Genomic DNA, 16,956 nt, shown 5'->3' on the forward strand with positions numbered 1-16,956 from the left:
AATTTAGATTCTATTGTACATTGATTAAATCTGTATATCCCATGGGAATGGCTATTGAATACAGTGGCTGTGCAGTGGGTATTTGTTCTGCCTTCTGCATTTTAAATGGATTTATGCAATAACACATTAAGAAGCCCAACACCCTACAGTATTTGTTTGATGAAAGTGATATTAAGCTTCTTTTACAGTCAAGCTAATAGAACATTAATGGAAAGCATTTTGCACATTATGAGCTTGTTTTTGTATTCTTCAATAGAGCTGCTACGATCACCGGAGAGTCACTGCAATCCCAGAACTCTCTCTGTCATACCAATTTATTACCTCTCTGAGTCAGATAATTGTTACAAGCTATTTGAAGATGCAATATGAACCCCCTGGTTCATATGCAGCACAGGCAAAACCTTTACAGCTTCATATGTACATTGGTCCATAGGCTTGCTGGTGACTGTCAGCAGAAAACAGTATTGTATTTGAGTTTTTGCCACATTTCCTTTTACAAGTTTATCCTCATTACAGTTTCTCAGTTTGACAACACTGTAAAACCCGATACCTTCATTTAACTCAAAATATTTCTTGCAACTAATAAATAAAATGTAAGCATCACCAACTACTGTTTTAAGTTAAAGGAACATCCTTTATTAAGCATCTTTTAAAAATTAGTTGGTGTCAAAACATTTATGTAATAAGTTTCAACATTTTATTTATTTATTTATTTTTGGTTAAATTAACTTCTCTGGTTTTTCAGTGTTTTCAGTTTGAACAGTTTACGTTTTAAATTTGAATAAAATTCCAGACTACAATAAACATACCAAAGTTAAACAAATGATTTAAGATTTAAAATGTCAGTCAACAACACAAAAGCAGTACCACTATATTTTCCTGACTATATGTTGCACCAGTGTATTAGTTGCATATGTCAAAAAATGCACCATGAAGAAGAAAAAAAAACATGTGCGGTGTACAAGACACATTTATTTTGAAACATGGTGGTACCATTTCATGCAACAAGAAACAAAATTAATTTGATCAACACATTTATTTATAACTCAAACACTGATTTGCAAGCAGAAGCTAACAAGCAAATTGTTTTTATTATACAAGGCACAAGGTACTCAAGGGTAAACTACTTCTTGCCACTAAGCAGACAAAAATGTCAATGTGGAGTTAAACATGCAGATGGGTGAGAATGTAAGAAGCTGGTGTGCTTGAAACCAAGCGCCCTAACCACTTGGCTACCACCCCTGCCTTAACTGTCTGCTAATATATAGATCTGGGTTTGAATCCCACTTTGGTACATTGTGGCATTGCTTAAGAGAGCCCTGGACTATTGATGTTGTTTAAAAATGCAAAAATACTTTTTATCCAATTGCTCGATTAATTGCCAGAATAATCGATAGAATACTCAATGACTAAAATAATCGATAGGTGCAGCCCTAGTTATTACCTGTATTTTTTCAACAGTGCATGAAGGTTATTCCCTGTCTTTATTTAACAGCATGGACTTTCCCTTTGAGAGCATGATTTATTAAGCCTTCATTTATCATGCATATGGAGGGTGCCATCTTGTGGCCAAAGATGATCGAGCAGAATATTTCTGACGTCACTTCAAAATATAATTCACAAGACCAGCCAAACATTTATATAACCATGATCTATTGGAAAGTGTAACAGGCCACAACTAGGTCTCCTTAAATTAAAAACACATTTGACACAAAGTAATTTCAAAGGTACACAAAGATTCTGAGAGACATCCAGTAGTTATCCAGTACACCAGAAAGGACCAGAATCTTCAAACCTGGTTCCCAATCTTCCACCCAGCACAACACAGCCTGTATTTATAATATTATGAATGAGATGTGTGTTATTTGGAACGACTGTAGCCCACTAACTCCCCCCAGAGGTCAGCTGCTGCATGCCCCTCCCCTTTCTCACACTGCTTCTGTGTACCGTCCTTCTCAGCAAGGGCACCTGTGCAGCTGCAGGGGGCATCAATTTGCCAATTCCACACACAGTGACACGAAAACCGGTTTGCAGTGTAGATGATTTTTTTTTAAGTGTTCATGCCCACAGCTGCCCACCCCATGAATGCCACCCCGGGTGGCTGCCCGGTTTGCCCATACCAAAAAAACGCTACTGCCCTGACACTCTGTGCACTACTGTTTATATACAGTGGGGGAAATAAGTATTTGATCCACTGTCAATTTTGCAGGTTTTCCCACCTATAAAGAATGGAGAGGTCTGTAATTTGTATCGTAGGTACTCTTCAACTGTGAGAGACAGAATCTAAAAAAAAAAAAAAATCCAGAAAATCACATTGTATGATTTTTAAATAATTAATTTGCATTTTATTGCATGAAATAAGTAATTGATCCCCTAGAAAAACAGAGCTTAACAATTGGTACAGAAACATTTGTTTGCCATTACAGAGGTCAGACGTTTCCTGTAGTTCTTGACCAAGTTTTCACACACTGCAACAGGGATTTTGGTCCACTCCTCCATGCAGACCTTCTCCAGATCTTTCAGGTTTGAAGTTTCAGCTCCCTCCAAAGATTTTCTATTGAGTTCAGGTCTGGAGACTGGCCAGGCCACTCCAGGACCTTGAAATGCTTCTTACGGAGCCCCTCCTTAGTTGCCCTGGCTGTGTGTTTGGGGTCATTGTCATGCTGGAAGACCCAGTCATGACCGATCTTCAATGCTCTTACTGAGGGAAGGAGGTTGTTTGCCAAAATCTCGCAATACATGACCCCATGCATCCTCCTTTCAATACGGTGCAGTTGTCCTGTCCCCTTTGCAGAAGAGCACCCCCAGAGTATGATGTTTCCACCCCCATGCTTCATGGTTGGGACAGTTTTCTTGGGGTTGTTCTCATCCTCTAAACATGACAAGTGGAGTTGATTCCAAAAAGCTCTATTCTGGTCTCATCTGACCACATGACCTTCTCCCATGCCTCCTCTAGATCATCCAGATGGTCACTGGTGAACTTCAAACGGGCCTGGACATGTGCTGGCTTGAGCAGGGGGACCTTGCTGCCCTGCAGGATTTTAAACCATGACAGCATCATGTGTTACTAATGTAATCTTTGTGACTGTGGTCCCAGCTCTCTTCAGGTCATTGACCAGGTCCTCCTGTGTAGTTCTGAGCTTTCTCAGAATCATCTTTACCCCACAAGGTGAGATCTTGCATTGAGTCCCAGACCGAGGGAGATTGACAGTCATCTTGTGTTTCTTCCACTTTCTAATAAATAATCATAACAGTTGTTGTCTTCTACCAAGCTGCTTCCCTGTTGTCCTGTAGTCCATCCCAGCGTTGTGCAGTTCTACAGTTTTGTCCCTGATGTCCTTAGACAGCTCTTTGGTCTTGGCTATGGTGGACAGTTTGGAGTGTGATTGATTGAGTGTGTGAACAGGTGTGTTTCATACAGGTAACAAGTTCAAACAGGTGCGATTAATACAGGTAAAGACTGCAGAATAAGAGGGCTTCTTAAAGAAAAATTAACAGGTCTGTGTGAGCCAGAATTCTTGCCGGTTGGTAGGGGGTCAAACGCTTATTTCATGCAATAAAATGCAAATTAATTATTTAAAAATCATACAATGTGATTTTCTGGATTTTTTTTTTTATTATTCTGTCTCTCACAGTTGAAGTGTACCTACGATAAAAATTACAGACCTCTCCATTCTAGGTGGGAAAACCTGTAAAATTGACAGTGGATCAAATACTTATTTCCCCCACTGTACATCGAAATGGCTTTAAGGCCCTAAAGTCTGGTTATCACCATAGGTTACCATGCCGGTCACGTTACAATGTCAGAATACTCCTGTTCAAACGGATAACTCTTTCTCAACGAAAGAGGTTATAGGAAAACATCAACAGAGGTGGAATCAGACAACCTTGATGGAGGTGTTTGGTTTGAGTGCTCTTCTAGTTATTTCACTGCCTTCAAGTGTTTCGTTTTTCCACTTTAGGGCAATAGTCGTTTCATGTGTTACATCCTTACACGTCTTTTCACTGTGTGATGGAGGAACGGCGGCGCAATGGCGCTCGATGCTGTTGGACTGCAGCTGCAGCAGTCGACTGCTCTCATCAGCATCCCTACTTCTCTCACCACCCCGCGTCCGCAGCCGAATGGTTTCTTCCGGCCCGAGTTGCGGTGGAGAAGGCAGGCGAAATGTGAGCACCGAGGGGGGAGAGAGAGAGAGAGAGAGAAAAGAGAGAGGGAGACAGAGGAGCGACTTCATCCACTGCCTGCCATTGCAGTGCGGCGGCTGCTGCTGCTCTGGACCCACACCAGGCAGATCTTACTGGCAGCTTTTTTCCCCTCCCCGCTCCTCCGCACAAGCACACCGTGTGGACCGCTGATTTAGCGAAGGTGAATGGATTTCTCGCCTGATCTGTGAATAGGTTTTGTAGCCGCAGGGAGGTGAGTAGATGCGTGTGCGTGTGTGTGTGTGTCTCTCCCTCCGCCCCCCTTGCGAGCGATAACGGTCCAAGCCGAGGGAACTTCTCTGCTAGCAAACCTACGCGCTGTGCTAACTGATTAGCGGGTAGCTAGCTAGTTATCTAGTAATAAAGCCGTTATAATGATGTATGTTGCCTTATTTTACGCGGGACGTACAGAAGATGCGTTATTAAATGAGAGCGTACCGTGCTGTCGAGCTGTCACCGAGTGGAAGGATTGTTGTTCACACGCCGAGCGGTGCAGAGCGTCCAGGTAACGTTAGCTCGGGTGAGCTAGGTTAGCTTAGCTGCTACAACAAAATGTCGGCCGGCTTGGTGTAGGTTTTTATCGGATGGGTGTAAAGGAGGAGATGTTTGAAGTGTCAGACTGCGGGAGGAGAGAAGGACGTGGTAACGTTTGATCAGCTTCTGGAGGTGTGACGTTGGTTTTCTGGGTGGAAGAGGTCTTGCGGTGCCTTGTGTTGTGATACTTGGTCAGTAAGTGGATCTCAGCTGACGCTGTCTGGCTAATGTTAGTTCATGAAATAGTTATGGTGATGTACAAATGAACCGCTTGTCCTCCACACTGGCATGACATGCACTGTGGTTTTACGGTGGGGGCCTACTTTGGCTAAGATTACTGCTTGACTGTAATTAACAGTTTGGTAAACAGAAATCACCTGTTAATTATCAGATTACATCTTAGCACAGCTGTGGCATCTGTGGAGATTCTCAGTCATCCAGGTATCCAAATAGGTTTGATTCAAGTGGACTGTTTAGTTTGAACTAAGTGCGCTTTTCACCTGGAAAATGTTCAAAATATGGCCAAAAGATTATATATTTTCCCTTTGGAACTGACTGTAGCTGTCTTTGTAGTTTTTGTTCCACTCATTTTTCTCAGCAGTGGATAACCCGAAACAAAATTCAGCACATTCAGTAGCAAATCTGGTTGGGACGGTACCGTTTGGGGGTGGGACGATTTACCAAAACTGACCCAGACTGACCCAAATATGACTAAATGAAGTACTTTTGTTTTTGGAAATGCGCTCCGTTCTCAAAGTGGTACATTACTAGACAGAATACTGAAACATTTACAAGGGATGTTAAAGTACATTTGTGAGTACTGGCGATTTTTTTTTTGGGGGGGGGGGGGCAACATACATAGGAGTCTGAACTGTGATAGCTGATGTTATGAGCCCTGACGAGGCAGGCAGCAGTGTGTCCCACTGTACATCTGCAAAGGTGAGTGCCATTTGCTTTTAATGTACCATTTTGAGAATGGAGCACATTTCCGAAAATAAATAAAAGTACTTTATTTAGTCATATTTGGGTCAGTCTGGGTCAGTTTGGGTCCGTTGTTGGAGTCAGTCTGGGTCAGTTCGGGTAAATCGTCGCACCCGTGTTTGGTATATGTTTGCCCTTCATTATGAAGTAGCACCTATATTCAGCATCAAGGCATTAGGAGACTATCATTCAAGTGACACTAATAAACATTATAGTTGTGCTCCTTTCAGCTTTTACATGTTCAGATTTATTTTACAACATCAAATTTTCCTTAATAAGAATTTCAGGCTTCTTTATAATATTTCTAAAGTTAGCTAGTCTGTTTTGTTGTTACCTATAAGGCAACATATCAGTACACAACTATGCATGTATGCAAAGTCATTGGAAGAGTTCCAGTTTGCGTTTCTGTTTACATGGAGTCACATTGTCATTGTGTTTGGCGATGGTGATATCATTGCAGCAGAATGAAAGTCAGAGTCTTTTAGATCATTGTGCTACCTGTCGTACTGTATGGTTGTGAGAAGGGATGGGTATTGATAAGATTTTATCAGTATTGATTCCGCTTATCGATCTGATTCCTTATCGATTCCCTTATCAGTACCTCTTGTTAATTTTCTCTGTACTAAAAGTAGGCTTTACAAGTTGTGTATGTCAACAACATTTTATTGAGTCCTAAAGTAAATAAATATGAAATTGGTCACTCGATCCTTGATCTCTGGACATAAATAGAAATAAACAAAATCTGTAGTTTTTGTCAAAAGCATTTCCTTTCAGACATTAATGGCATGAATGTCACTCCATAGACTCTGAGCTGAGCTCAGCCGGCTGCGCTGCACGTCAGCATCAGTGTAATTCATAAAGAACGCAGGACGTCTCATTTTGGGAGGAAAAAAAAATGCTTTAGTTTGTTGTAGTTTATTGTTTGTATTGCAGTGTTTGGACAGAGGGGTCATTTGATTTAAAACGGTGATTCACTTTGAAGTTTTTAATTCCCGCTGGACTCTAACTTGACTCAGCAGATAGCGGTGCAACGTTTGCAGTCAATGGAGAGAAATGATCATTTTCCCGACAGACACCCTCAACAACGGCCGATAAGGGAATCATTAAGCACAAAGGCTTTTGATGTCGGTGGATCAAATTATTTCTTAACGATTCTTGAAAAGAACCTGGTTCTCGATACCCATCCTTAGATGTGAGACTTTGACGTTAACTAGTGACCTAAGGCGACGACTGGATGTCTTGGTCCTTGGTCCATTTGGAGGGTAGTGCCGGAATGTCTTTGTGTCAAAGAAGAAGTTACTAAGGGAGACTAAGATGAGGAGTATCAGTTGCATTGTGAAGGACCACCAGCTTCAATATTTTGGCCATGTGGCATGTTTCTCTGTGCATGATACAGCGCATAGGTGCCTGAGTGTTGAGGACCCCAGTGGCTTGAGAGGGTCAAAGGCATACCCATGCTTCACCAGACTGTGGGAGATAGAGGCTTTGCTATTTTCATGCTATATAATGCTATACTAACTAAAGCTTGAAAATCACCTGTGGAGGCCATCTTGAATTTCTGAAGGAAGTTCCAGGAGGGTTCATCGGGCCTGTTGATATGTTGTTTAGGATGGGTTGGGGCACCATTAAGCTTAGTTTGTTTAGCCTTATATAGCATAAAATAGCAGTATTTCAATGCTTTTGCGCTACCTCTAAAAATTTATTTATACAAACAAAATTTTACACAGCATGTTTTTCATCAGTTGGTTCCTATTCACGGGGTCAGAGTATTACATTTCAAAATGCTGCAATATAAGGACCACCCTGGAGCACAGCGCCTAACGGAAACTCTTACCATGATTTTGCACCATTGCATTATGGGTAATAGCAAAATATTAAATCCCCTTTAAACTCACAGTTAAAACCAATCTCTACAACACAACAGAAATTCTATGTAAAAAAAACAAATCAAAGCCAAAACAATGTCATGTACATGTACATGCCCCTGTTTGTGCAACATAATTAAATTGTGATTTTTATTACAGCTGTGTTTCTTTAGCAAAGTTGGGATGGATACCTGATCTTTTCCAAATGACTGAATATGTCTTGGACTTCATTTACATTATTCATTAGTAAATGCAAACAGTGTGGCACTGCATTCTTCATTCGTACGACAAAACTGTCTGGAGGAGGCAGCTTCCTAAAATTGAGTGAGTGTGCAAAATGGAGACTAGTGAGGGAAGACAGTGAAGCTCTATTTGGAGAGGTTTATTCTTATATGGGGAGGTGGAGCAATGTACATTTGTGGTCGGACGTTTACGTACTTTCATCATGGGCATGAGTGTTACAGTAATTTTAAGCTTTTAATGATCTCTTTGAATTGTTCCTTTGCTAGGGTGGAATGATTGTGCAGCATACATTAATGACTCAAAAAAGAAACAAGAATTGGGTGTACAAATTAGAATTTACTTAGGACCTTCTCTAATCCACACAGAGTCAAAATTATATATACAGCCTCAAAATTATACATATACCTAGTATTTGGTCAAATGTCCCTTAGCACACTGCACCTTGACCAGACAATTATGGTAGCCATCAAGGTTCTGACATAATTGTGGCTGGATATTTAATCACTGTTCTTAACAGAATTGGTAGAGGTCATTTAAATTGGTTGGTTTCCTGGTATGGATCTGGCTTTTCAGTGTAGTACACAAATTGTCAATAGGGTTGTGGTCTGGGCTTTGGGAAAGCCATTCCAGAAGTTTGTTAGCTTGCTTTATCCAACCCATAATCAGTTCTGATGTGTGTTTGGGATCATTGTCCTGTTGGACATCCAATTGTGGCCACGTTTGAACTGTCTAGCTGTTTATTTGAGGTGATGTGGAAGAATTGGATGTAGTCCTCCTTCATTATTCCATCCACTTTGTGCAATGCACCAGTACCACTGGCAGCAAAAGAGTCCCAGGTGATGATGCTACCAGCACCATGTTTGACAGTTGGTACAGTGTTCTTAGGTTTGAAAGCCTCACCTTTACTTCTTCAACCATTTCTCTTGTCATTGTGGTCAGATAGCTCTGTCTTTGTCTTGTCTGACTGTAAAAAACGTTTCTTCAAAAGGCATTTGGCTTGTCCATGTGAGCAACTGCAAATTTCATTCTAGGTTGAAGGTGTTGATTTTGGAGCAGGGGCTTCTTTCTTGGTTGGCACCCGCTCAGTCCATGGTGATGCGAACCCCTCTTGACTGTGGACAGTGATGCAGTTTCCATTTCATGGCAGGCCTGAGCCTTGGTGATTCCTTGGTTGTTCCGTATCATTGTAACCACATTTTCTCTTATCTGAAGGTGACAGTTTGGTCCAACTAACTTGAGCTTGCATACATTTGTTTGATCTCATTATCTTGGTATCTGCAGTTGTTTAGAAATGGCTCCAAGAGACCTTCCCAACTTGTGTAAATCCACAATTCTCCTTCTTAGATCTTCAGAGTTCCTTGGGCTTTCCTGCTGTTCTGAGTGTTGGTCAGTTCAATGAGTGCTGTCAAACACATCCTTTTTATGCTAGCAAAGAGAAACTACCAGTTGTAGTCAATCATGATCACTAACTTGGAGTTAATTGGCCTTGGCTGTGTCATGTTAAAAGACACTGTAGAACCTTCAGCACCACTTATTAAAAGATTTGAGTGAATGTAGCTATGTATTAGAGGCTGTATGTATGATTTTGACCCTGTGTGGATTAGAGAAGATCCAAAATAAATTCAAATTTTTGCCCCTAATTCTTTTTTTCCAGTCATTCATGATGTATGCTGTATAATCATTCCGCCCTGGCTAAACAACAGTTCAAAGACATCAATAAAAGCCAAAATTGGGCACCACAGTCTCGTTTGAGGGTGGGTGCTAAAGGGTTAAAATGTGATGCATAGGACGCAGTAATCTTACATCTGGAGCTCTTGTCTGTCCCCAGCAGAACCATGGCACTTTTTCTGAGTTTTTGAGCAAATTACATGGCAAACAAAGTGAAAATGGAAAGAAAAAGTGATGATGCCACATGTACAGAAGGGTTGAACTGTCATTCCTACACTCATATTGTTATATTTAATAAAAAATAATAAGTGCACGCAGGAGGTGATGGCTGCTGCTGACGCTGCATTCACATACCATCGGAAATTACATGACTTTTTTGTTGTTTCAAATTCAGCAGTTGCTTGTGGCAGGAGCTTGGTTTTCATTAATTTTTGGTAAAATAATTCAGTGTATCCACACAAAATATTAATTCTGGCCTATATAAGGTGCCTGAGCGCAGTGAAGCTGATCCACCACCCAGATAAAAAAAAATCCAAGCAAACAGGCTGTTTGCCCAGTAGTTTCCGATGGTACATGAACACAGCGGCAGTAGCAGCGCTTACAAACCGGCTTCAGCTGGTTGAACGAAGTCAAACTAAACACTAACGTTACAAAAACTAAGCAAATGATTAAAAAAAAACCACCAAGAACTACAGCAAAATGAAATGCAGATGAATTGAGGCTTTTGGCGGCATTAGTTCAAATTTTTCAGCAGTTTAAAAATCCTGACGAAGCGCCAGCTGCAGGAACAAAGCTGCGCAAAGGTTAAACGATGCCAATGAAAGTCCAGATTTGTTGTTTCATTTGGGCTCCGTTGCCTTTCATTACGTGCCATGTGACCGGGCCTTTAGTTTCATGTGTAAACACACCTGTTGGACTTTTCGATACTGAGGTTGACGTCTTGCTAATACAGGTATTTAATCTTAATGGGTTTGTGAACACTGCATGCAGGAAATTATATGGCAGAGAAGGGGTGCAAGTTTGTGAATCACTAGTTTCTTTTGATTTGATTATTAAGCATTCAAAGACTCAATAAAATGGGATTCCACCAAGCGTAGGAATATGCATGTCTGTGCTGTTAACATTTTGATAAATTCTGAGTTGATAATGGATTTGATTACAGTCTTTGTGGCCCTCATGATGAATTTATTACTTTCCAGATTTAATTGTATCACAATTCTTTTTTGCTGAATTTAGAAAATCTTAAATTTTGGGGAACATAAGGGCTTTTTTTGGATGAAAACTGATATCCATTCAGAATGCTTGTTCTCCTTCAGTTCTTGGTGGATTTTGATGCTGATGTTTTATTTGCTTCATCTAAGCATTGTTCACAATTCATCCTCAGAATTTTAAATTTTAAGGTAAATATGGATTTTTTTTTGTGGTGAAAACAGTGAAATCCACCCCAAATTCTTCATTTCTGAGTTCTTGAAGGATCTTCAAGAACTTGTAGTTCCCACTTTTTCTTCCGTAGCCCTGTTGAGTGTACAATTTTGGTGTAATAAACATCAAATAATTTTTTTGGTTTTTGATAGTGGTACAAATCTCACTGCTGCATATAGGTGCTTACGTACCGCCGTATGGGGTTGACTATTTGTTTTTCCCTGAATTTTTCCGAGGATTGTATTTACGGCTCTGGTTCCTTTGTAACCCTTGGTGTATTCAGAAAGCGAGTACTAACATAGCTAATAAATAAATAAATAAAAATCAAATACCAGTAAGATTGGATAAGCACAAACAAAGTTGTAATAAATGCATACCCTGAAACACAAACACATCTCTGATTTTACTTATTCTGTGTTGGCACACAGCAGTCATGCAGAATATCGTTTTGCTGTCTGGCACTGCTCTGGTTTCACACAGCTTCATATGTAAACAAAGTCAGTGTCCCCTTCTCTACTTCCAAGTTCTCAGAGTTCCACAAGCTAGTCAGTAAACATCAGATGACCACCATCACACTTGATTCGTTCATTTGTCCGTCCACAGTCAATAAGCAGGTAAACATACATATCGCTGACATGAACAGCAGGCAGCCACGTCACAGTTCTCCTGCGAGACTCAGTGGCTCCCGGCATAGTTTTCCACAGCAGGGAACATCCCTTACAGAGAGTTACGTTTTCAGCTGTCATATTCCTGAAATTTTCATGCTCCTCCTTGACGACAGACTTGGGGATAACACATGTGAACAGTATACAAAAACTAAAAATAATTACAAAATAAAGTGTATTAGCTAGGTGCTGCTGAAAGAAAATAATCATTCATATTCATCGTAAATGCTATCGGAAGTGCATTTATCAGCTTTCTTCTTTCCCCCTCTTCTGTCTATATGCCGTCGGGATAATTCACTGACTGTTGCCTTTAATTCAGTGATGAGCTGCTGTTTAAAAAAACAAACAAACAAAAAAATGTACAAAGTCATAAATGTTTTGGTTATTTTAATGGTCCGTCAATGATGCTGTGCCATTTACATCATGAGCTTAATATATGCACGTAATGCAGTGCACCTGTGAAGGAGGGGCATAACAGCATCCCATATGGAGAGGGATTAGATGGAAACAGCTATGGTTCAACAATGCACCTAAAGAGTTAAGTACTATACAGCAGTTTACACTGCAGATGGTTGTTCGCTAGTACTGAGGAGTTCCATGCTGTAGTGGTACTGCAGTTCCCTCATAGATTGCTGCCACACCAGAGGGGATTTTCTTGGGTCTTAAAAGCATGTATAGATTTGGAAGGATTGTGAAAGCTTGAACAAAGATGTCAAAAGAGGACACAGAGCTGTGTGGGACAGAAGAACCATTAGTGTAGCTGTGGGATGCTTCATAATCCTCACCTGTAGAAGTGATTTGAGTTGTTTCAGAGGTAAGAAAAATGAAAAGCAGGGGTTTGTGCCTCTCAGCCTTAATGGTTGCAGTCATGTGCTGAAGCTGCTGATTCGTGCCTGTGGGAGTCTGCTGATTTTACAGAACTGAAGCCGGCGGTGGAAGAACCGCTTTTGTATGTGTTCTCTGTGTTAACCAACATGAACTGATGTAAGTATCTGCACATCCAGAATACTTTTTTTTTCAAAGATTTTATGAAATGTACCCAAAACATGATGGTGATGTGGTGGAGATGTTTTTTATAGCATTGTATAATATTTGTGTGTGTGTTGCTCACAGTTGTGATCAGTTTATTTATTTTTTAATTACAGCTGTAATGGCTTTATCTCTTGTACTTATCAGTCAGGAACTGCTACATTTCTCCTCGTGTCTCCTGTCAGAATTATGCAGTACAGTGTCTGACCGTGTTGTATGTGCAGTGTGTCACTTAATTTTCAAGAATCCCCCACTTCCCTACTGGTGCTATGGTATATAGACCCTCATTAGTCGCCGACTCCAATTTCCCAGGCAGGGGAGATTTGGCATTTGTCAGCAATACTGGCTCATCATTTTCTATTTCAGAACTGATCATTCATTTTATTCTGCTTGTTTGCTGCTTCAGTGCCAGTAGTCATGGTGGAGTGTGATCCTTATGGTATTTAAACAGAGAATACACTCTGCACAAAAAACGATTAATTATTTGTGTCAGTGTGTTTCCTGGGTGATGATGGCTGCATTAAGGTTCCTGATTACTTGCAACATTTCAAGGCATGATACAAATGACGACTGTCTTTTATTGTTGATCATGCAGCTCCTTTCACCTTTTATATTTTTTCTCTTTGAATTTTGGAATCACAATTGGGTCCCAGACAAGACTCCTCCAGAAAACAGTTTTGGACTACCACAAATGAATGCCACAAATAAAACTAGAGAAACATACTTGGAAAAATACAGCATTTATCTAGTCCCGTGTTATACTCTGCCCTATTTATTGTTTGTTTTTTGTTTTGTTTTGTTTTGTTTGTTTTTTTAATTGAGCATGTATTAAGCTGTATTGTTGCACCGTAGTCCTAGAGAAACGTCTCATTGCACTGTGTACTGAGTCGATGGTTGAAATGATAATAAAAATCTCACTAACTTACTTAAAAACTGTACTTCCAGCAAATGCTTGTTCATGTACTAGCCTTATTTTCATTTCCCTACAGCTGTATAAGCTTTGGTTTCAATGTATCTTAAAGATATTTCTACCTAATATGGTCAAGAGAAAGCAAATTAGTTTTCTGTATTGCATCTTTTTTTTCCAGTCAGTCTTTGACATTTAAAAGAACAAGCAGTTATTAAGCCTTCTCCAGCGTGGGTACTGCAAGTTTCCCTTAAATCACTCTGTTGCAGCATCACAGCAGCAGAATTAATGGGTACTATTTTTAGGTACTCTGGGCCCCAGAGCTGTCAAAATTGAATAAGGTTCTGCCTCATGCCTAAACCATACTACAGCATAAAACTAATTCTTATAGTCATGGGATTGAATATCTCATTATCTTTATTTTTATACCACTTTTGTCTTCCTCTCTCATTCTGGCTGAGTCGGTGAGACTGCAGTTGTTGATGATAGTTTAACGTGAATGCAAAGTGAAATGGCAATCATTGCCTTTGTTTTTATGGGTGATGTGAGATCACATTGTAATGATCACTGTATTTAACACTCTGAGGTCCAGGGGTATTTTCTCGATTTTTGTTTACCCCCCCCCCCCCCCTTCTTTTTTCCTTCTCCATACTTTCAATAATTCCCCTTTTAAAGGTGTTTGTTTTTTTTTTTCTTTATATCAAAATGTTCTTAAGAGTCTTAGCTTTCAGAATGTGACATATTTGTTTAGAACACTGTATAGAAAAAATATTTGGCTCTATATCAGAAAAATGTAGTTTGTTTTTGGTTTATTAGAAAATTCTTCAAACTTTTATTGAAAATACACCTTTTATTCATGTAAACGAATTGTTTTGTTGCTAGAGATGGGTTCACCAAAGTCTAGCTCACAAAAGTAGTGTAATATATGAAGAAAATTGTCAATCATTCATCCATCTTACTCCAATTAAGGGTCCCCGGGGGAGAGCCTATCCCAGCAGTCATGGGGTAAGAGGCAGGGTATACCCTGGGTAGGACTCCAGACCATCTATTGTAGATCAGTGAAAATGTACAATATTAAAATATGTAATTTCACATATTAAGTGAAAGTCCTGGGTGTACCCCACCTCAAGCTCTATGACTGCTGGGATAGGCTCCAGCCCCCCGCGACCCTTAATTGGACTAAGCGGTTCAAGGTGTGTGTCTGTTGTGTGTGTGTGTGTGTGTGTGTGTGTGTGTGTGTGTGTGTGTGTGTGTGTGTGTGTGTGTGTGTGTGTGTGTGTGTGTGTGTGTGTTACTATATATTAGCAAATTTTTGAGTGATTTAGATCAAATGGCAATCGCCTATGTTCCTGTTCATATTCATCACTTATGTTGACTTTACACCGCATATATCTAATACAAAGGGATTTATGAATTTATGATCATTTTGAAAAACTACAACTATTGTACAGTCACTTGTCGAACACAGAAACAGACAGACACACTGATAAATCAGCTTATGCTCTGTGCTGCGCACGTCTTTACCAAACATTCACAAAACGGTCATTTGAAATTTTGTCTACATGTCGAAAAAAAATGCAACTTTAAGAGGATTTCAGTCACCAACTCAGCTGGATGCCATCTTTCTTCTAAATCCGTTGATGTTGGTGGTGAAACCCTGAAGCTTCATGATGAGTCCTCAGTTGCACTGTACATCCATTTGGGTTATATTTTCCAACATATGGATAATGTATAAGTAATAAAGAAAACGTGTTGGCTTATAGTCAAATTTTACAGGTATTAGGGGGTTTTGGTGCAGGTTAGAGAATGTAAAGTGAGTAGGTAGGCAGAGTGGATCTTAGTGCTTGCAGTGCAGCCCCGTGAGTGAACATCTTTATAACTTAATAAATTTCTGATCTACTCTTAAACAAATGTTAAATCCTGGGTATGATGTTGAAGTGATGACAAAACCTGATATTAGCCACAAATGTGTCCTGGCTCCAGTTATTTTGCATTTCAGTGTCATTAGGAGAACTCATAATATGCAAGTTGCTGTGTTATGGCAAAACTACTTTGACAAGTTATTGTTTGATGGGTTGTTATTATTTGTGCGATGATTCAACGACCCGATTTCATACCATTTTGTGATGGCATCATGAAAAGTAAATCCATTAGTTCCTGACACATCATGAAAAGTGCCACATTTTCATGATGGGAGCACAGATTCATTTTGTGACGTGTCATGAAATGCGGGGTGACACGAGGGGGTCTGTGGAAGGTAGGGAGAGGGTTAGGTTAAGAGTAGGGGTAGGATTAGAAATGGTAAAATAAAAAAACGTGTCATGAAAATATTACTCATTTCATAACGGGAGCACAAAAAACAGACTGGGCTGGAGTCAGAGTGGTCCATTTGAGCTGCTTTCCTGTTCTTCGTTAGCTCTCACTTGTGTGATCCATCTGCATAGTGCTGGTTCCCAATCTGCCTGCTTGTCTCCCCCCCCCCCACACACACACACGACCCACTAGACACGGTTCAGCTCTACTGTGATGAGGTCGCCAGCCCTGGCTGCAGTTTGTAGCATGTGCTTGTGTTGGCATCAGTTGTTTTGTAGCATTAAAGGGCATACACAATACAATTGCTACAAAATCTTCTCAGTCATTGCATGCTTGCCCAACTGGATACAAATTCTTAAAGATGTCACACCAGATGCATCAAAAAATTGCATGACAAAAGATTGTCATCAATGATGCAGTGCTCCAGTATTAGGATTTAAGAGCCAATTTTTTTAAAGATCAGGCGGACTGTGATTCAAGCCAACTCGGATTTCAACAAAACATGGCTCAGAGATCGAACCTACCAAGAAACAAACTTTCCCAAAAAATTTTGACCGAAAACCAAATGGTGACTTTGCCAGGGGTCATCAAATTTCAAGGCAAAAATACACAAAAACTGATATTTCTGATAAAAACTGATCCCCATCTTCCAAGTGGTGTAACATTCGGCGTCATCAAGTCCCCAAGCCAGTTTAACTATCAAATGACTTATGGAGGCAAACTCTTTCATTTTACATACATATTAGGTTGGGGGATCGATGGTGCTGAATATAGGGGGGGCACAAAGTCTGGCCATTTTGCGAAATTGGCTGTATTTAAAGGCTGATAACCCTCTGCGCCATAAAGACCCCAACCAGATGTTATCAACAAATATAGGCCCTACTCTATCAAATGCAACTGAAAAAACATTGGGGTCTTGATGGCGCTGGCCACCAGGGGGCACCAAAGTACTCGACTTGCCAAATTTTGAGAAAGTTTTACGCCACCTGGTGGCCCGCACCATCAGCCTTTTTAAACAAAATTTTCAGGAGTGGATAAATTAACATCTCTACTTTATATAACAGTTTACAGAATTTTGGGGACTCCTCTTATATTGGTTTGATACCCCTGTGGTGTGTAGCCACAC

At 40.2% G+C, this 16,956-nt stretch overlaps 1 protein-coding gene across 10 annotated transcripts in view; it reads left to right on the plus strand.

Moving 5' to 3' along the window:
* The window catches only part of tjp1b (tight junction protein 1b), a 249,644-nt gene that overhangs the window by 106,131 nt on the left and 126,557 nt on the right, over window positions 1–16,956 (plus strand). Inside the window, exon 1 of one of the 10 annotated variants that reach the window (XM_034176223.1) lies at window positions 4,203–4,417. The exons of 8 other annotated variants lie outside the window; for them this stretch is intronic. The gene's annotated coding sequence lies outside the window, so the exon portion shown is untranslated. Of the gene's footprint in view, window positions 1–4,202; window positions 4,418–4,561; window positions 4,709–16,956 lie in introns of those variants that run through there. One more of the 10 variants, XM_034176224.1, reaches the window with a different exon arrangement.

The sequence above is a fragment of the Thalassophryne amazonica genome, chromosome 8 (assembly GCF_902500255.1).
Source record: "Thalassophryne amazonica chromosome 8, fThaAma1.1, whole genome shotgun sequence".
Classification (NCBI taxonomy): domain Eukaryota; kingdom Metazoa; phylum Chordata; class Actinopteri; order Batrachoidiformes; family Batrachoididae; genus Thalassophryne; species Thalassophryne amazonica.